General features: G+C 37.1%; 1 protein-coding gene across 6 annotated transcripts in view; it reads right to left on the bottom strand.

Moving 5' to 3' along the window:
- IQCM (IQ motif containing M) overlaps positions 1-11,054 on the bottom strand; it is a 437,801-nt gene extending 426,747 nt beyond the window's left edge. For 3 of the 6 annotated variants that reach the window (XR_008549806.1, XR_008549805.1, XM_054689961.1), the window contains exon 1: positions 10,976-11,054. The gene's annotated coding sequence lies outside the window, so the exon portion shown is untranslated. The remainder of the gene's footprint in view (positions 1-10,975) is intronic. The other 3 variants (XM_054689959.1, XM_054689958.1, XM_037496397.2) reach the window with 1 other exon arrangement.
- Positions 11,055-22,417: the final 11,363 nt, after the last annotated feature.

Below are 22,417 nucleotides of genomic sequence, written 5' to 3'. Positions count from 1 at the left end.
GTGCTGCTATAAACATAGGGGTGGAGGTGTTCTTTGGAATGGATGTTTCTGTGTCCTTTGGGTAAATACCTAGGAGTGGAATTGCTGGATCATATGGAAGCTCTATGTTTAGTAGGTCCAGAAATCTCCACACAGCTCTCCATAGTGGTTGGACCAGTTTGCACTCCCTCCAACAGTGCAGAAGAGTTCCTTTTTCTCCACAACCTCGCCAACATTTGTTGTTGCTAGTTTTTTTAATATGTGCCATTCTCACTGGTGTAAGATGTTATCTCATGGTAGTTTTGATTTGCATTTCCCTGATGACAAGTGATGTTGAACATTTTTTCATATGCCTGTTGGCCATTTGCATTTCCTCTTCAGAGAAGTTTCTTTTTAGCTCTTCTGCCCATTTTTTGACTGGATTATTTTCTTTGTTGTTGTTGAGTCTCATCAGCTCTTTGCAAATTTTTGTGATCAGTCCTTTATCATTAGTGTTGTGTGCAAAAATGTTCTCCCAGTTCCTGGGGTTTCTCTTTGTTTTTGTTATTGTCTCTTTTGCTGTGCAGAAGCTCTTTAATTTGATGTAGTCCCAGCTGTTTATCTTTGCCTTCACTATCACTGCTTTGGGTAATGTGTCTGTAAAGAAGTCTTTGATGTGCATATCATGGAGTGTTTCGCCTATATTTCCTTCTATGTATTTTATGGTTTCAGGTCTTATGTCTAGTTCTTTAATCCATTTTGAGTTGGTTTTTGTGTATGGTGTGAGGTAGTAGTCAAGCTTCATTCTTTTGCATGTAGCGGCCCAGTTTTCCCAGCACCATTTATTGAACAGACTTTCTTTGCTCCAATGCATATTCTTTGAACCTTTGTCAAATATTAGTTGACCATAAATCTGTGGGTTTATTTCTGGATTTTCTATTCGATTCCATTGGTCTGTGTGTCTGTTCTTGTTCCAATACCATGCAGTTTTGATGATTATGGCTTTGTAGTATAGCCTAAAATCTGGGAGTGTGGTGCCTCCATTCCCTTCTTTTTTTTCAGGAGAGCGTTGGCTATTCGGGGTTTTTGGTGATTCCATATGAATTTCATCAGTAATTGTTCTATTTCTTTGAAGAATAACATTGAAATTTTTATTGGAATAGCATTGAATCGGTATATTGCTTTTGGTAGGATGGCCATTTTAATAATGTTTATTCTTCCAATCCACGAGCAGGGGATGTCTTTCCATTTCTTTGTATCTTCTTCTATTTCTTTTAACAGTGTTTTATAGTTTTCTTTGTAAAGGTCCTTTACCTCTTTTGTTAGATTTATTCCCAGTATTTGATTTTTTTTTGTTTCGATAATAAAGGGGATAGTTTTTTTCATTTCTTCTTCTTCAGATTTATTGTTAGTGTATAGGAAGGCTACTGACTTTTGCATGTTGATTTTGTATCCTGCCACTTTGCTGAACTGATTGATGAGTTCAATTAGTTTTTCTATGGAGTTTTTGGGGTTCTCTATGTATATTATCATATCATCTGCAAATAGTGATAGTTTGACTTCTTCTTTTCCTATTTGTATTCCTTGTATGTCTTTCTCTTGTCTTATTGCTCTGGCTAGGACTTCCAGTATTATATTGAAAAGCAGTGGTGAGAGTGGACATCCTTGTCTTGTTCCAGATCTTAATGGGAATGCTTTCAGCTTTTCACCATTGAGAATGATACTGGCTGTTGGCTTGTCGTATATGGCCTTTATGATGTTGAGGTATGTTCCTTGTATCCCAAGAATTTCAAGGGCTTTTATCATGAATGGGTGTTGCACTTTGTTGAAAGCTTTCTTGGCATCTATTGATATTATCATATGGTTTTTATATTTCTTTTTGTTGATGTGTTGGATAACGTTGATTGATTTTCGGATGTTGAGCCATCCTTGTGTCCCTGGAATGAATCCTACTTGGTCGTGGTGAATTACCTTATGGATACACTGTTGGATTCTGATAGCTAAAATTTTATTGAGGATTTTTGCATCAGTGTTCATTAGGGAGATTGGCCTATAGTTTTCTTTTTTTGTGTTGTCCTTGTTCGGTTTTGGTATTAGTGTAATATTGGCTTCATAGAACGTGGTAGGTATTATCCCTTCCTTCTCAATTTTTTGGAAGAGTTTGTGAAGGATAGGCACCAATTCGTCTCTGAATGTTTGGTAGAATTCATTTGTAAATCCATCAGGTCCTGGGCTTTTGTTTTTTGGGAGGTTTTTGATTACCATTTCAATTTCGCTAATTGTAATTGGTCTGTTTAGGTGTTCTATTTCTTCTTTATGTAGCTTTGGGTGATTGTAGAGTTGTAGGAATTAGTCCATCTCCTCTAGATTGTTGAACTTGTTTCCATATAACTGTTCATAGTAGTTACTGATTATTCTTTTGATTTCTGCTGTGTCCGTTGTGATTTCTCCTCTTTCATTTATTATCCTATTTATTTGTGCTTTCTCCCTTTTAGCCCTTGTGAGCCTGCCTAGGGGTTTATCTATTTTATTTATTTTTTCGAAGAACCAGCTCTTGGTTTCATTGATCTTTTGGATTGTTTTTTTTTAGTTTCGATTTCATTTATTTCTGCTTTGGTTTTTAATATTTCTTTTCTTCTACTGGTTTTGGGTTTTTTTGTTGTTCTTTTTCTAGATCTTTGAGCTTCGAGATTAGTTTTTTCTTTGAGTTCTTTCTTGTTTCTTGATGTGAGCATCTATTGCTATATATTTTCCTCTTATTACTGCTTTTGCTGCATCCCATACATTTAGGAAATTGGTGTCCTCCTTGTCATTCAATTCAAAGAATTTTTAATTTCTTCTTTTATCTCCTCGTTAGTCCAGTGGACTTCCAGTAGTGTGGGTTTCAATCTCCACAAGGTAGGAGAGTACCTTGCCTTCTTTTTATGGTTTATTTCTAGTTTGATGCCTTCATGGTCAGAAAAGATGGTTGGTATAATTTCAATCTTGGTGTATCTGTTGATGTTTGTCTTGTGCCCCAGTATATGATCGATCCTAGAGAATGATCCGTGTGCGCTTGAGAAAAATGTATACTCAGATTTTTTTGGGTTTAGTGTTCTATATATGTCTGTTAAGCCCAAGCACTCTAGATCCTTATTTAGAGCTTTAGTGTCTTTACTTATTTTTTGTCTTGTTGATCTATCCATTGTTGATAGTGGTGTGTTGAAGTCTCCCACTACGTATGTCTTTTCTCTGTTGTCTGTTTTCAGAGATGCCAATAGTTGTCTGATATATTTTGGTTCTCCTTCGTTTGGTGAATATATGTTAATGAGTGTTATTTCTTCTTGAAGTATTGTCCCCTTGATCATAATGTAATGACCACTGGGGTCTCTTTTTATCTTTTTAAGTTTGAAATCTGTTTTATCTGATATGAGTATAGCTGTTCCTGCCTTCTTTTTTGGTCCATTTGCTTGTAGAATTGTTTTCCATCCTTTAACTTTGAGTCTATTTTTATCTTTTGCAGCTAAATGTGTTTCCTGGAGACAGCAAAAGGTTGGGTTTTGTTTCTTAATCCAGGCTGCAACTCTGTGTCTTTTTATTGAAGAGTTTAGTCCATTTACATTTAGAGTTAGTATTGATATGTTAGCATATGTATTTGCCATTGTGTTTGTCTTTCCTTTGATTTTATCTATTTATTCTTTTAATAACTTTCTTTGGCCTTCTTTTGTTGTTATTCGTCCCTCTGAGGTTCTGGCTTTAGGACTCCTTGTAGTATTTTTGGAGTGGGGGTTTAGTCGTAATAAATTCCAGAGTTTCTGTTTGTCTGGGAAGGTCCTTATTCTTTCTTCAAAGAGGAAAGAGAGCTTTGCGAGATAGAGTATTCTTGGTTGGCATATGTTTTCTTGGAGTCTGTTGACTATGTCCCTCCACTCTCTCCTTGCCCGTAGTGTTTCTTCAGAGAAGTCTGATGTCAGTCTGATTGGTTTCCCTTTGAATGTTATCTGTTTCTTCCCTCTTGTTAGTTTCATTATTTTTTTCCTTGTCTTGGATTCTTGGGAGCTTTATTATTATGTGTCTTGCTGTATTTTTCCTTTCATCATGGAAGTTTGGTGTTCTTCTTGCTTCTTGTATATCAATTTTCAGCTCCTTCTTCGCGTTGGGAAGTTCTCTTCAATTATATCCTTGAATATTTTCTCTGTTCCTACATCTCTCTCCTCTCCTTCTGGGATTCCTATAACTCTTATATTTCCTTTCCTCATGGAGTCAGATAGTTTCCGAAGTCTTTCTTCGGTCTTTTTCCTTCGTACTTCTCCTTCCTTTTCTGTTTTAGTTCTTTTTATTTCTGTGTCTTCAAGAGTACTTATTCGTTCTTCCATTTCATCTATTCTGCTTTCATTGCTTTTCCCAGAGTTCTTTAGCATCTCCATTAATTCTCTGATCTCCTGCATTTCTTTTACTTCCCTCTTTAGGGACTCAATTTCATTCTTCTGGTCATTAATTATTTTCCCCTTATCATTGTTTTCCTTTATGACTTCTGTCAGTTTTTAATCACAGCAATTTTAAATTCTCTATCTGGAAGGCTCAGAAGTTCTTCCAAGTTACTGTCGTTGCAATCTGGTAGATGGTTTTCTTTTTGCAGTGTGCTTTTTTGCTGAGGAGTTGCTGGGTTGCATGTGGTTTTTCTACTCCCTACTGCCTGTTTTCTAATTTGCCGTATTCCTTGTGACACTGTGTTGCTGGTACTGGCCGGCATCTTGGGCGACCTTCCCAGCTCACCACTGGCTCCTCTGGGGAACTTCTACTGGGTTCACAAGTCTCCAGCAAAGAAAGGTCCCTGCTGCAAAATGGCGATGCGGGGAATGTGTCCCCTGCAGGGCCCGGTCTGCCCCAGCGTGTGGGGCTGCTCCCCTCTGGCTGGAACTGCAGGCTAGAAGGCGCCCGGCATGGGCAAGCCTCCCAGCTTACCTCTGTCTCCTCGGTGAGCCTTCTTGGGTTCACACAGTCTCCAGCAAAGAAAGGTCCCTGCTGCAAAATGGCGATGCAGGAACGCGCTCCCCTGCACGCCCAGTCTGCCCCAGCAGTGGGTGCTGCTCCCCTCTGGGCTGGAACCGCAGGCTAGAAGGTGCCCGACATGGGCAAGCCTCCCAGCTTACCTCTGTCTCCTCGGTGAGCCTTCTCAAAAAAAAATTCTTTGAATTTAATGACAAGGAGGACACCAATTTCCTAAATGTATGGGATGCAGAAAAAGAAGTAATAAGAGGAAAATATATAGCAATAGAGGCTCACATCAAGAAACAAGAAAGAACTCAAAGAAACAACCTAATCTTGAAGCTCAAAGAATTTGAGAAAGAACAAAAAAAAACCAAAACCAGTAGAAGAAAAGAAATAATAAAAACCAAAGCAGAAATAAATGAAATCGAAACTAAAAAAACAATCCAAAAGATCAATGAAACCAAGAGCTGGTTCTTCAAAAAAAAAAAAAAATAGACAAACCCCTAGGCAGGCTCACAAAGGAAAAAAGGGAGAAAGCACAAATAAACAGGATCACGAATGAAAGAGGAGAAATCACAACAGACACAGCAGAAATCAAAAGAATAATCGGTAACTACTATGAACAGTTATATGGAAACAAGTTCAACAATCTAGAGGAGATGGACAAATTCCTACAACTCTACAATCACCCAAAGCTAGATAAAGAAGAAATAGAATACCTAAACAGACCATTACAAGCAGCAAAATTGAAATGGTAATCAAAAACCTTCCCAAAAACAAAAGCCCAGGACCTGATGGATTTACAAATGAATTCTACCAAATGTTCAGAAACTAATTAGTGCCTATCCTTCACAAACTCTTTCAAAAAATTGAGAAGGAAGGGATAATACCAAACATATTCTATGAAGCCAAAATTACACTAATACCAAAACCAAACAAGGACAACAACAACAAAAAAAGAAAACTACAGGCCAATCTCCCTAATGAACACTGATGCAAAAATCCTCAATAAAATTTTAGCTATCAGAATCCAACAATGTATCCATAAGATAATTCACCACGACCAAGTAGGATTCATTCCAGGGACACAAGGATGGCTCAACATCCGAAAATCAATCAACGTTATCCAACACATCAACAAAAAGAAATATAAAAACCATATGATAATATCAATAGATGCCGAGAAAGCTTTCGACAAAGTACAACACCCATTCATGATAAAAGCCCTTGAAATTCTTGGGATACAAGGAACATACCTCAATATCATAAAGGCCATATATGACAAGCCAACAGCCAGTATCATTCTCAATGGTGAAAAGCTGAAAGCAATTCCATTAAGATCTGGAACAAGACAAGGATGTCCACTCTCACCACTGCTTTTCAATATAATACTGGAAGTCCTAGCCAGAGCAATAAGACAAGAGAAAGACATACAAGGAATACAAATAGGAAAAGAAGAAGTCAAACTATCACTGTTTGCAGACGATATGATAATATACATAGAGAACCCCAAAAACTCCACAGAAAAACTTATTCAACTAATCAATCGGTTAAGTAAAGTGGCAGGATACAAAACCAACACACAAAAGTCAGTAGCCTTCCTATACACAAACAATAAATCTGAAGAAGAAGAAATCAAAAAAACTATCCCTTTTATTATCAAAACAAAAAAATCAAATACTTGGGAATAAATGTAACAAAAGAGGTAAAGGACCTATACAAAGAAAACTATAAAACACTGTTAAAGAAATAGAAGAAGACACAAAGAAATGGAAAGACATCCCCTGCTCGTGGATTGGAAGAATAAACATTATTAAAATGGCCATCTTACCAAAAGCAATACACAGATTCAATGCTATTCCAATAAAAATTTCAATGACATTCTTCAAAGTAATAGAACAATTACTGATGAAATTCATATGGAATCACCAAAAACCCTGAATAGCCAAAGCTCTTCTAAAAAAAAAAAGAAGGGAATGGAGGCATCACACTCCCAGTCTTCAAACTATACTACAAAGCCATAATCATCAAAATTTCATGGTATTGGAACAAGAACAGACACACAGACCAATGTAATCAAAGAGAAAATCCAGAAATAAACCCACAAATTTATGGTCAACTAATCTTTGACAAAGAAGCAAAGACTATGCATTGGAGCAAAGAAAGTTTGTTCAATAAATGGTGCTAAGAAAACTGGGTCGCTACATGCAAAAGAATGAAGCTTGACCACTACCTCACACCATACACAAAAATCAACTCAAAATGGATTAAAGAACTAGACATAAAAGCTGAAACCATAAAATACATAGAAGGAAATATAGGCGAAACACTCCATGATATGCACATCAAAGACTTCTTTACAGACACATTACCCAAAGCAGTGATAGTGAAGGCAAAGATAAACAGCTGGGACTACATCAAATTAAAGAGCTTCTGCACAGCAAAAGAGACAATAACAAAAACAAAGAGAAACCCCAGGAACTGGGAGAACATTTTTGCACACAACACTAATGATAAAGGACTGATCACAAAAATCTACAAAGAGCTGATGAGACTCAACAAAAACAAAGAAAATAATCCAGTCAAAAAATGGGCAGAAGAGCTAAAAAAGAAACTTCTCTGAAGAGGAAATGCAAATGGCCAACAGGCATATGAAAAAATGTTCAACATCACTTGTCATCAGGGAAATGCAAATCAAAACTACAATGACATTCCATCTCACACCAGTGAGAATGGCACATATTAAAAAAACTAGCAACAACAAATGTTGACGAGGTTGTGGAGAAAAAGGAACTCTCCTGCACTGTTGGAGGGAGTGCAAACTGGTCCAACCACTATGGAGAGCTGTGTGGAGATTTCTGGACCTACTAAACATAGAGCTTCCATATGATCCAGCAATTCCACTCCTAGGTATTTACCCAATGGACACAGAAACATCCATTCCAAAGAGCACCTGCACCCCTATGTTTATAGCAGCACTGTTTACAATAGCTAAGCTTTGGAAACAGCCCAAATGCCCAAAAATAGATGACTGGATCAAGAAGATGTGGTCCATATACACCATGGAATATTACTCAGCATTCAAAAAGATAAACACATGCAATTTGCAGCAACATGGATGGAGCTGGAAGGGATCATGCTCAGCGAAATAAGCCAGAAAGAAAAAGAAAAATACCAGATGGTCTCACTCATAGCAGGAATTTAGAAAACTTAAATAAGGGACCAGGAAAAGGAATAACTAAGAAAGTAAAAATCAAAATCAACAAACAACTATGAACCAGAGACACTCTATGGGGGTTGGGGGCGGGGAAAGGAGGGATTGGGGTCAAAATAAGGGGGTTGTAATTGTATGGGGAATATAAAAATAAAATTTAAATGAAAAAATAAAAAATAATAAAATAATATAAATAAAGATGCAGGATAGAAATATCAAGCCCAAGAGCAGAAACTACAGACTACATCTAATAAAATAATCTGGTTAAGTGGAATGAAAACAGATAAGTTTCTAAGTGTACTAGGATAAGTAATGGAATCAAGATAAAATAATACCGGCATACTTATAAGTGACCTTGCTTTGCACTATTAGTAGAATACAGTATTTAAGAGTAAAAAACCTCTGAAATCTCAAGAGATATGTTAATCTCTATGTTTTGATTTGTCTGTAAAACTATTTTTTAAGATTATTTATGCATACAAGATCTGGGGTACAGGCCAGAGGTGCGGGGTGTGAGAGGATTCACCAGAGACAGAGTGCAGAACAGGCAGATTGACCTAAGTACACTGCTGAGGGGAGCAGCGGGCATGGACGAGTCAGGAGAGGTCTGCTGTGCCATATGGGTTGCTCCCTGGCAGGCTGGTGGATTGAACTCGTGCTGCAGTGGCTGCAGATAGCTTCATAGGTTGTGTGTTAACCCATTGCGCCACCAGGGAGGCCCCCCAAAAACTGGATTTTAAATGTACTTACTTCATAGAGTTTGTCTGTGTATCAAATGAGGGCACATATTAATGTGTTTGCCCAGTGATTGACACAGAGTATGCACTTCATGTACACTATTATTCATAAAAATTATACAGAAATTACTCAAAGCTCTAGATCTGGATTGGCAAAAAATAGCCTCCTCCATAAGACAAATCCAGCTGGCCACCTGTTTTTGTAAACAGTTTTCTTGGAACACAGCCAAGCGTCAAGCACTTAGGTATTGTCTAGGACTTCTTTCCATCTACAGCAGCAAAGCCTAGTCCTTGTGACAAAGACCATATGGCCTAAAGTATAAGATATAAACTATCTAGGCCCTTACTATTTCTAAGGATATGTTGTCTGCAAAGGAAAAAAAAAGACAATAAGCATACCAGTAATCATTAAGAAGTAGAGCACCAATCTCCTCTGCTTACAACTGCCCTAAGTTTTTTGGAAGTTCTTCCCCTAAGGGTTTTTCTTTTATTATTTTTAATATTTTATTTTATATAATTCTTACATCATTTTTCAATTTTGCACAATGAATGCATTTTCATTTTGGTTATATTCCCCATACAATTGCACCTCCCTTATTTTGACCCTAACCCAAATGCCCAAAAATAGATGACTGGATCAAGGAGATGTGGTACATATACATAATGGAATATTACTCAGCAATCAAAAAAGATAAATTCATGCAATTTGCAGCAACATGGGTGGAGCCGGAAGGGGTCATGCTCAGCAAAATAAGCCAGAAAGAAAAAGAAAAATACCGGATGGTCTCACTCATAGCAGGAATTTAGAAAACCTAAATAAGGGACCAGGAAAAAGACTAACTATAATAAAGAAAAAATCAAAATCAACAAGCAACTATAAACCAGAGACACGGGGCGGGGGGGTGGGGGGTAGGGAGAAGAAGGATTAGGCCCTAAGGGGTTTTTATTTGAAAGGACAGGGGGACTGCCAAGGGAGAAGGAAGAGCACATTTCTACATGGATGATAGGGAAAGGTTTTCTTCCCCAAAAACTGGGCTCTGGCGCAGCACTGAAAGCCAGTAGCATGGCTGTTGTCTCTTTAGCAGTTTAAAATAAGATCATTTGAAAGTGCGACAGTTTTGAAGACACTATAGAGTTGTGGTTAAGAATACAGACACCTGAGCTAGGTTTCTTGGTTTCAAGTCCTGGTTCTGCCGTTAATTAGCTGTGTGGCCTGGGCAAACTAATTAATCTCTACATTAATTAGTATAGTAAGGATTAAATAAATGACTAAAAAATCTCCTACTTAACATCAGTAAATACATTCCTGAAAACTGAAAGTGGTACGCATAAATGCTCACCTAACTGCACTGTTTTAAATGAGAAAGTGCCAATGTGTGTCCACCCACAACAGACACACACCTGCACAGCTACTCTATCCTGACGCCACAATAACCAGTTACAGACAACGCTCACCCTTCTCACGCATGCGCCAGCCCTAGCTAGGGCTTTTGACAAAAGCGGTCACCGTCCGAAAATGAAACTAAGGTATTAAAACCGTTTCTATTTACGATTATCAAAGTATGTTTCAGTATCAATATTTAAAACCTCTGTTTCCAATCACAAAACATCATGAATGTGTTTCCCAAGGCAGTTAGTTGCTTGGTGTGAAGCAACATCTTTTCCATATAATCGCTTTTCTCAGTTGCTCTACTATTTCGCTATTTTCTTCAACACTTTCCATGGTGCAGTTTTCGACAAAACCAGGCCTCACTACAAGAACCCTGTGGTGAATACGTCAGGACCAGAGCACCTGAGAGAAAGGCTCAGAGGCAGCAAGGAGCCTCCATGCCGAGCCAGCAGCATCCAAGATGCCCAACGGGCTGGCTTTTCAAGATGCCTCACATGACGCTGACTGTGGATCACTTTGGGATCAGTCCAGACATTTTTCTGTATATCCATTTGATTAAAATGTCTCATTGAGTTTTAGGGAATGTGAACATTAATGTTTCCCATAAACACTGCCTGAGAGGGAAGTCTGAGTCATAAAAACCCAACTGAGGATGCCCAACCGCCACCCTCAGGCAGCCTCGAGGGCCCCACGCCCGCTGCTCACCGCATCTTCTGGATTTCAGCCCCTAGACAGCGGTTCCACCTGTGCGGTGGGCGGGGCCGGCGGCCCTCACTTCCGGCCACCAAGCCACGCCCCTTGGTGTTGCCCCACCCCCCATGCTGGCCTTCCGCTTCCTGATGCCCCGGAACTTCCGGGGTCAGCGCCATCCACTGCGCCTACAAAGACTGGGTATCGCAGGAGAAGAGTACTTTTGGGGGTTGCATTTGAAGGGGGTTCACAATCTGTTACAGATAAAAACTGGCCATTGCCAAACCTCAGGTTGTGGCCAGAGATCGTCACAATCTTCAGAAGTAGCCTGTTGGCACTAAGTCTTTGTAGGACTGTGACCTCCCAGCATGGTGACCCCAACTTCTAGAGCCACCATGTCTAGACCCCCAAGTTCTAGAGCCACCAAGATGCAAGGAATCTTGACAACTGCTGGAAATAGGAAGGACGGAGCTGCACCCCACCTTAGTGTCAGAGATCCAGCTCTGCATTCCCTCTTTTGGCTACACACTGGAGGGCAGCTCCCCGACTCTGAACACCCGTGGGCACACTTAAATTTGCTCCCCACTTGAGGCCTTGCGTAGAGAGGACCACCTTCTTCCTACTATTCTCACATCTGTAAACTCAGACCCACAACCTGATTAATATTACCTTGCATAGCTTAGGGCTAGAATATGCCAAGTATCCTTAAATTCCATGCCCAGTGGGGTAGCGGAGGAAACAAAAAAGACCCAAGAATTTACCTCACATTCTCATTGACACAATTGTTACCTTTGGGCATTTTTGAGAATATTCCCAAATTGGAAGTGAAAAGTGATAAGAAACAAAAATGTTTCTTTATTCACAAAGAACATTTTTCATGAAATATTTATGGCATTTAAAATTTCAATTTAACACAAAATGACTCCCAAATGTTCTTGATTCACAGCCTTCTTAATAACCCAGTAATCTTTTCACAGTACCTCTTGACCAAAAGAAATAATTAACAGTTTTGTTTATTAACTAGTTAGGTCAAACCAACTTAGTAGATATTTAATACAAAGAATTATAAGTATAAATAAGTATAATTATAAAATATTAAAAATTATAAACAGTAAAAATAGTAATTATAAAAATAGTAAAATAATTATAAAAATTATAAATAGTAATTGTAAGAATGTATTTTTTATTTCATTCTTAAATAAAAAATTACTAGTGGGATGTGTGAACCCTTGGGGCATACAAGATTCTTAAGTCTTATAATCAGATTATACACCACCATCTTCATTTCCTGTTCCATACTGATTTCTGCATGGCAATTTTTTTTCTCAAATAAACTACCAAAACCCTGGCCTTACAAAAAGATGGCATCACTGAAAGGAACATAGCACTAATACTGAAACTATGAACTACCTCAAGCTAGTAACCTGCGCAGCTTCTGGAAGATGTCAAGTATGGCTATCTCCTTGGATGTTTTAAATATCCTGAAGGTACCTTGTGAGTTCTTTCCATGCCTCAGGGAACCTCAGCACATAGTTTTAGAGGAATGGGTTTAAACTCTGTAATACAGCATAAAACAGGATATCATGGACAAGTTTATCGAACAGGAGAGGAAGCAGGCATCAGAGTATTTGCAGTCACCTTTATGTGTATGTCTTTTGGGTGGATTATGCCTACCCACGTCCATATCTGCTGTGTACAGGAGCAATTTTCTCAACCTCACTGTCATAAGCTGATGCTCTCAGAGGAAAATGTCTATCGTGGTACTTCAGCACTTCAGTGCATGCTCTCCTTAGATCTAAGCTCTTTGCATGAGTCCAGACAGGCACACATTCTAGGTTCTAGGTTTCACTTCTAATTCCCTTGGTTTACTTAAGGAAACTATCTAGGAAAGATATTATTCATTAATAGATACACGATTACTCCTTGTATAAAACTAGTATGTGGGATTGTTTTGTCATTGTGCCAATCAATCTGAATTATCACATTAAAACAATGCTATGATGTCAAAAACTGACAATTTTGAGAAGGACCATGAAAGTAGAATATATGGACATATTTACTAATTCTGAATTATATCCATCTTTGATTTCTATACTTTTCTGTAAATGTGAATGTCCTGTGCATAAAAAGGAAAGCTCTTTATTTTAAACTGCAACTCAGAGGATATCACGTGATAGTGCTTCATTCTGTGATCATTCACATCCTCAAAAAGCACATATTACTGCTTTTCAGAGACACCAAGTATATTTAAATTAAACATGTCTACATTATGACTGGATCATTTGTAAGAAATACAAAGCTAAGTCATAAGTAATTCAGAGGAGCCCTAAATGTCTTGTCTCTGAGATGATGCAAACAATCACAACTGCATTTTAATGAGTAAGAATTTACACAACAGTGGTAAAAGATTTATATTTCCTCTCATTCCTCCAAATGATCTCTTGAAGCATTTGCTCGTTGATGTAGCAAACATATTTTATATTTATAATTTCACTTCAAGCTTGAACATGATTGTTTTTCTATTTACTCTTCAGTATTACTGTAGCTCACTGGTACTATCTAATCCTTTGAACAAGTAAAGAAAACAATTATATAATTACCATTTCTCTATATGTAGAAAAATGTATGGGATTTAATTTGTCCTACTGCATGCAGTTTGAAACCTGACATCAGTAGAATCTATATTTGTAAGCATTTTATAGAACATAGGCTAAGGAGTATTTTTTTAATTTTTATATCATTGTTCCTTTTTAAACAATGTTCGCTTCCCCCCACCCCCTCAGGTGTAGTCCCCATAGAGTTTCCTTCACCAATGCACCCGTGCACCATCACCTCAGTCCCCTGGGCTCCTCCCTCCCTCCCTCTGATCCCTTTCTCTCCTCTTCCCCTGCAGGATGTCTCTGATTTATAATTGGCTAAGGAGTGTTTATTAACATGATCTTCCTCGCTGCAACCTCCTTTAAGGCCATGAGAGGTTGTCCTGAGGGTTTATTTTTGCCTGTAGAACTACCACAGGTTAAGCTTGTGTGTCTCACCCTGGTCAGGAACTGAAGATCTCTTAGAGAAACTGTGCTATGAGAGAATGGAAAAAGATATTCAGCTCAATTCTATTTTATTTCTAACATTTTAAATCAGAACTACAAAATGAAGTTGGAAGATTCCCCAAGAACACTACCTTTCTTAAATAAAATGAGAAAAAAATACAGAACAAAAAAAACAACAGTAACAAAAAAAAAAAAGGTGATCTGTCTGTAAAGTGCTCACCAGGAAGACTTTTCTATAAAGGTCTAACAATAGTGTCTGGCATGCAGTAACTAGTACTATGTAAGTGTTAGTTATTATCATTTTTATTGCTATTGCTGGCCTTTCTGCAATGCATGATGTGATTTAAGAGGAATGGAAAATATCTCAGATTATTTCCAAATAGTATTCTGCCTACAGATAATGGTGAAAAGAAGATAGAGTAAGCCAGGAAAAAAGTCATTCCATCTCTACCCTCCTTCTGAAAACATCCTTATTTTCCCTTATAACTACCAATACCTCATCTAATAATTATTTTGTAGAGGCTGAGGAAGAACTCAATCATTCAGTGGACACACCTGTGTACTTCTTCAGGGGTGGGAACCATGAGACAGTCTCACCACAAATCAAATTTTTTGCATGATTATATCTACCCTTAACATCACAGGAAAAACATGGTTAATCCCTATCTTACTCTGTTCCTTATCACAACATCTCCTTTGTCACCCCTATCTAGAATATTCTACTCATTCACCAAAGTCCTCTTCAAAGTCAGAGTCTCCCTTTATTTGGCAGTAGCGCCTTTTCCTGTATATGAGAAGCCCTTTAGATACCTGCAAGATTAAAGGATACTAGATATAAGATATAAGCTGGTAACATATGTCAACCAACTGTCCAGTACAAGATACCAGTGTTTCCACCTTTATCCCCTAGACCACTAATTCACTGTCCCCTTTCTTTCCCATGGGGTCAGGTTTACTACCCAGAAAATATTAACTGGACAATATCTCCAGCTCTGATTCTTATCAATCAAGATCAACAAGAGACAGTCAACAGTTGCCAATAGTTATTTTAGCATTTTGCCTAGATTGTCTTGTCTTGCTTTTGGCAGCATCTTTAGCAGTGGATAGAAGTAAAAAAGTGGTTTTCCACTATTTACTAGGTAGGCAAAAAATTACAATGCTGTGGTCCCTTTATTTTCTTATAGCTATTAGCAAAATGCAGCCCAAATCACAAAGCCAACCTTCACCCATGTATCTGCTTGAGCCATCCAGTAGCACATTTTGCCCTTAAAAGCAACCAAGCCCAGTCTTTTGCTCACCACCCAGAAAGTCAAACTGTGAACCATGACAATGTCTTTTCAGAGAGAAGTTTACTGGAGGTGGCCACCAAGGGAATCAGCAGAATTGACACCCTATAAAAAATGACTCTCAGAATAGTGGGAGTGCTATGATTATAAAAGGGGTGGGAGGAAAGTGAAGGCATCAAGAGGTGAGAGAAGTGGGAGTAGGGACCTTTCAATTTCCAGATCTGAAGAGGTGCTGGTCAGCCTAGGCATCAGAAGCCAAGGGCTGGGCTTTCTCCGTGGGAAGTGCCTCCTCAGGGCTGTCATCCAGCAACAACCAGCAGACGTTTATTTTTTATGTTACTATCAACCTCAAAGGAGTATAGCACATTTTTGTTAGGGATGCAACACAATCAATTTTCTGAATTTCTAGGAATGCAGTTGGAGAGAAGCACATTAGTTCAGAGGTAAATGTTAGTCACAATGAGGGGGTAGGGAGAAGAGTGAGCAAAGGGTAGTTTTTAATTCCTCTTAGTCCTACTTTAAAAAAAATAAAAATAAAAAAACTTTGTCCAAGTACTTTAGGCTTGGAGGGGAAGGAAGAATGTCCAAATGCAATGAGACAGCTGATCAAATAGCTCCTGGAGTTTCCCCTTCGTGTTCAAATTCTACTGCTTCTACTTCCAGGAGCATTTCTGTCAGCATGTCAGCTGCCAGGGAAATGAACTTCCCCTGAAAATACTCTTGTCTACATGTGGACAAAGTGTGTGTTAGTCTGACCCTTTGCATGTGCAAAGACAAGATTATATATGCAAAAGATTTATTAGGGGAAACACTGGTGAGGAAAAAATGGAGAGAGACAACAAGGAGGCTAGGAAAGCCTCAGATATTGATACAGATTTCACTGCCATGAAGTAGAGCAGGAAGGAATGAAAAATCACCCTGCCTCAAGCCACAGCCCTCTGCAGCCCCCTTCCCAAACATATAATATTACTGATGAAGCCTGACCATTTTTATTCAATCTTATTTCCTTATGTGAATTCTCATATTCATACTCTGACTTTCATCTGGAACTTTCATTCTTGGTCAGTATCCTGACTCCTGCTGGGTTTTTAAAACCCTGCAGACCCTTCTCTGCAGTGGGAGGGGAACAAATGTGGATATTTCAATGGTAAAATAGAATGAGACAGATAAATTTGCTTCTAACCACAAAATGACAACTTAGTCGTACCAATTTAAATAACTTTTGGTTGGATCTGTGATTGAGATTATCCACAATTTCATCCATCTCTTCCCCTTTTCTAATAAAAAAGAGCTAATTAGAAGAAAATGAAATTGGAACTAGGGTCCGAAGTTCTTTACACTAGGCTGAGTATTGTATATAGGATGACCACTGATGGTTAGGACTTTGGAATTAGTATGGCACTATAAAATGTGTCAGGATAGTAACAGTAACCAGCAATTAATCAGAGAAAATAAAATGTTAACACTGCTTAATTTGTAGAACTTTGGGACCAAAAATTCAACAATGTCATTCTGATGAAATAACAAATAATTTACAGTAGTTGGTCACCTTGGTTCTTATAGAGAACAAGATACCTGCAAATTCTAGAAAAGACCTGGCCATAAATGTCTTAGATCAACTTCATTTACATGGACTTTCTTATGAAAGAATATGGACTGAAATGACTTCGAAGAAATGAACATAATGGAAATTTCTGTTAAGCTATACAATTTGCCTATTATTATAAGTGACCATGAGAAAAAATACATGTCTCAACAGTGCTATACAACAAAAATGAATAAAAGTGAACAAACAACACATTTTTAAAGTGAGAAAAAAAATATTTAAACCTTGTTTTGAGGGTGGAAATGTCACTGTTTTACTTACAAAGTCAGAAAAAAAATCTAGAACAAAAACTCAGTTCTATAAAACATGCCTTGTGAAGACAGGTGTTTCATTTTGCAATAGAAAAAATAATATTTACCCATGTGTTGAGACACCCATGTTTTCTTGGCCCAGATATTGCCATTGTTATTCTTGTACTACATTTTAATATATTGACTTAAACAGTAAAAATAATACCCATGTAGTGTCTATGAGATAAATCTTAGCATTTTTAAAAATAATTTAGTTTTAATTAAAAGTAGACTTTCATGAACCATTTTGAAACCCTGAAAATATAGCGGTGAGTCTAGTTTATGAAAGTGATTTTTATCATTTCATTATACAACCAATTCCTCAGGGAAAAAAATATTAAACTCTTCTCTCATTTCAATTTACCAATGCTTACAATTTTTTTCCCACTTACAAACTTTGGCATATTATATTAGACCTTTTTCTAATATATTCAGGAAAGGGTTTCATTTCTTTTTAGCCAGTAAACATGAAATTATTTGAGTAGTCACTTTTACTGGTAACAAACCTTGAGTATTTATAAATCACTGTGGAACATGACATATTCTCCACAGATAGCAAAGGAGTCTGTCTCTGAAGATCTCAATTTATCAAACATTTGAGGGCCTACTATGTAACTATTGAAGACCACTTACATTAAAGATGGTAAGAATTCACCACAATCAACGCTGGGTATTTTTTAAGTTGAGCTCCCTGGGAAACAGACTCTAAGATGGATATTTGTAGGGAGAAGGTTTATTGGGGTGTGCTATTAGAGACAGTATAAAAGAGTGAGGGAACGTTGAACTGTGGTCAATTGCCAATGACCACATGAGTAGCTCTGGAGTGCAAATGACCCTTCAGAGATGTTCTAGTTTGGGGCAGGGGAATCAGATCTTTTTGCACCTCCACATTGCTCAGCCCAGCTGTGGCCTGTGGTCGGGCTGCGATTTAACATTAGAGTAATTTCTATGGCTGAAGGCAAGTCCCTGAGAGAAAGTGAGCTATGAACCACCAGCAATCACAACCCTGTGCAGCTGGGAGACTAAGTCCTTGAGTCTTTAAAGGTTGGGTCTCAGTAATGCATCTCAGCATTCCATAAAGAGAAATATTCAATTAATCTTTTTTCCTCCTGGGGAATAACTGAATCCCTTTAATGGTAGAATGGAGGTTTTGGTTTGTGTGTTTTAAATATTATTCACATACCATACAATTTGCCCTGTAAAGGTATATAATTCAATGACTACTCATACATTAAGAGTTGTGCATTCATCACCATAACCAATTTTAGAGCATTTTTGTTACCCTAAAAAGAAACCCACACCCCTCAGCTGTCACCCTCCCAATCACTTCATTTCCTCCACCCCTTGGCAACCACTATTTTCTGTCTCTATAGATTTTCCTGTCATAAACATTTCATGTGAATGGAGCTGTACAACATGTAGTCCTTTGTAAAAGGCTTCTTTCACTTAGCATATTTCAAGGTTAATTTAAGTTTACCACTAATCAATCAATATTTAAATATTCTATTGCCAAATAATTTGTCATTATATAGATCCCATATTTTATCCATCCATCAGATGATGGACATTTGAGCTTTTTCCACTTTTTGGCTATTATGAATAATGCTGCTTTAATATTCATGTACAAATGTTTTTATGAACATATTTCTCATGGGTATATATACCTAGGAGTAAAATTTCCAAGTTATATAGTAACTCTATGTTTAAACATTTGAGGAATTGCCTAACTGGTTTTCAAAGCAGCTGCACCATGTTACATTCCCCCTAGCAGTTTATGTGGATTTTGACTTCTCTACATTCTTAGTAACATTTGTCATTGCCTGTTTTGATTATAGCCACTTTAATGGGTAAGTGGGTGTGAAGTAGTATTTCATTGTGGTTTTGATTTGATTTCTCTAATGGTTAAGATGTTGAGTACTTTTTCATGCAAATATTGGCCATTTGTGTAACTCCTTTGAAGAAATGGTTAGTCAGATCTTTTACCTATTTTTAGTGAGATCTTTTTTATAATGAGCTATAAGAATTTTTATATATTCTTGATGTAAGACATTTATCAGGTATAGGATTTGAAAAATGTTTCTTCCAATTTGTGGATTGCTTTTTCACGTTCTTGATGGTGTCCTCTGAACCACAATTTTTTTAATGAAAACTAGTTGACCTAGTCTTTCTTTTGTTGCTTATATTTTGGTGTCATATCTAATAAACTATTGGCCAGCCCAAGGTCATAAAGATTTCAATCTCAAGTTTTTAAGCATAGAAATAAGGCGATAGCAAATAAAATTTAAAATAAAGTTTAGGTAGTGGTTAAGATGCCCTGTGGAGGGAGAAAGTTCCAAATTTCCCTTGAAAGTTTAACCTTAAATCAGGGCTAATTCAATAAGTTGTTACATATTTATAATCCTAAGGGCATTGTTACACCATAGGAATATTATGGAAGCAGGATCCAATAGGTTTAATTTCAGAGTTTCATTCTAATATTATGCATTTTAGATATTCACTCTAAAATCCTCTTTAAAGTGACAATACCCATTCCCATATCTATGATGCCCATGTGCATTCCCTCACTGTTCTCTGTTTCTTTAGAAGAGCAAAGAACTGAATAGACATTGCTCCAAAGAAGACCTGTAGATGACCAAGAGGTACACAAAAAAAGGAAGCAACTCAAAATCACAAATGAGATACCATTTCACATGTATGAGAATGACCTATATCAAAAAGACTGGAAACAACAGATGTTGATGAGGATGTGGAGGAAAAGGAACTCTTTATACCATTGATAGGAATGTAAATTGGTACATCTTGTATGGAAAACAGTATGGAAATTCCTTTCAAACTAAAAATCAATGATTTAGCATATCTTTGTTTCACTGAGGATTGCTCTGATAGCTCTCCAATCCATTCGATTCACTAATGCCCTTCCTAGGTCAAAGAATATGGAAACACTAATTTTTTTTCTTTTTTTATTTATATGTGTTAGAAACACTAATTTAAAAAGATATATGCACCTATATGTTCATAGTAGTGTGGAAAAAAACGAAATACCCTTCGATGGTATGACTGAAAGAGAAGTTGTGGTATATATACATGATGGAATACTACTAATCTATTAAAAAAGATTAAGTCTTGCCTTATAAAAAAGAATGCATGGAATTTGAAGTGATTATCCTAAGAAAAATAAATCAGAAATAAGTCAGAAAGTGAAAGACAATAACCAGATGGTTTGTGGAATATAATAACCAAATCAAATAAACTAACAAAACAATAAAAAATAACTCCAGATTTTGTGAAAAACATGATTACCAGAGGGAAGAGGGGTGGAAGGAATGGATTTTTTATCCCAGTTACACCAAGACCAAAATAATGACAAAGAATTCAATTGACTCAAGGTTTCCAGAGTATCAAAGACAGACTTCATTGCTACAGCTGGTAGCTCTTTTGTATAAGGAGAAACATTAGGGAGCTTGAAAAGATCAACAATTATGTCCATCAACTAGTCTTCTCATTAAAAATCTGCCAACAGATCTGCTAAACAGTCAGCCAAAAATACTTATACCTTTGACATTAGCTATGACGACATATCGTTCTAAGTTACAGAGAATTCTAGATTTTTTTCTCCCAGGGATGTTCCTCCATCAGTATTCACTATTTCAGTAAATTATATCACTTGTAACCTGTTAAACAAAAAGTTACCTAGAAGTCAGTCACCTTTGACTACTCACTGTCATTTCACATCAAATCCATTATCAAGGTATTTTGCCTCATTTTTAAAAAAATATCATAAATCTGACCACTTTTCAACAGCACCACATCCATTACCTCTCCTTCTATTTCTTTCCTGGAGTGCGGTCATTACATACAAAAGTAAAATAGCCATATTGTGTCCAAGAGATAAAAGCCACATGCTAAGACAGTGCAAAGGAAACTGGTTAAAACCTGGATTATGGACACTATCACTAAAATGACTTGGATGAACAACCAACTCTCAGTGTTTTTATTGTGTAATACCAAATCCTGGCTTGTTTTAGGCACATTTATAGGGGTATCTGTTGTCTTTAACAAACTGCATTCTTAATAAGTGAACTGCCTTTTGTTTCCAGGTAACAACCAATATATGTTTTGCAAAGACTAACTTCCTATGAAACTCAAAAAACATCCAAATTCTTGATGTGTCCTGAAACTCATATATGGTCTAGCTCCTGCCTATCTTTCTGAATTCATCTCCTGTTGCTTTCCTAAAAGATTTCCAAAGACATAAACGAGAAAACCCAGATCAGAGTTAGAAAATTACCACATGAACAAGAAACCATAAATTCCAGCACCAAAGTGGAGTTCATTACTGTGGCTCATTATCAAATAATTTTATCTCTAGTACTATAATTTGAGTTGAAAAGTCCCTGATATCATCAGTTCTGGCTACCAATATCTTAATGTATTTAATTATTGAAAAGTGGGGCAATCTTTGCCAGTGTGTGGGAAATGTCTGAATGCTGTTGGTTTTCTGTAGGACTTCATGTATCATTGGTCTATTCCAATCTTTCCATCATTTTTCTCAATATGAACTTACACCACTAAGGACTTAATTTTGGCAGAATTCACAGTACACTGTGGGGCCTCTCTGTCCACCAACAGTGAAATGAACAGCATTAAAGTGCATTCAGAAGTTGAGTTACAGTGTCAATAAATTTTCTATCTCCAGAGAACTCCTGACTACAAAATCATTATCTAATTAAAGGGTGAAAGCACAAAAGCCTTCCTAATTCAGGTCATAATAAACCCAGCAATGAAGAGAGAAATGGCAGTACAATAAAGATCTCAACAACAACAAAAAAAAAAACAAGATCCTTAGGTTCTAGGCTGTTCTGATTAGATAGTCCTGAAGCCCTTTATGTACTGTTGGGGACTTATAACATGAGCTTCTTTACTGTGAAAAATATTTCATTTCCAAAGTAACCCATCAAAATGTGAATAATTAAACCCCCCATGTGAAAATATCTATTTTACATCATGATATCTTACAAAGACACAAAACATTGTTCATAAAAATTTTCATAGGAAATACATGAAAATCTAATCAAGTATTCACAAAGGAGAGCCAAAATATAAAGTGAACTAATGCATTTAAAGGAAGGACTTAAAATTATAGATAATTTAAAACAATTAGAATGAAATTCTTTGATAAATTTTTATTTTGAAACTTGCAACTGTGTTCTGATGAAGCAAATCAATGCAAA

This window comes from Talpa occidentalis, unplaced genomic scaffold, assembly GCF_014898055.3.
Source record: "Talpa occidentalis isolate TD23 unplaced genomic scaffold, MPIMG_talOcc4v2.1 talOcc4.8, whole genome shotgun sequence".
Taxonomy (NCBI): Eukaryota; Metazoa; Chordata; class Mammalia; order Eulipotyphla; family Talpidae; genus Talpa; species Talpa occidentalis.
The sequence above is the reverse complement of the archived record's forward strand: the minus strand, read 5'-3'. Positions and strand labels throughout refer to the sequence as shown.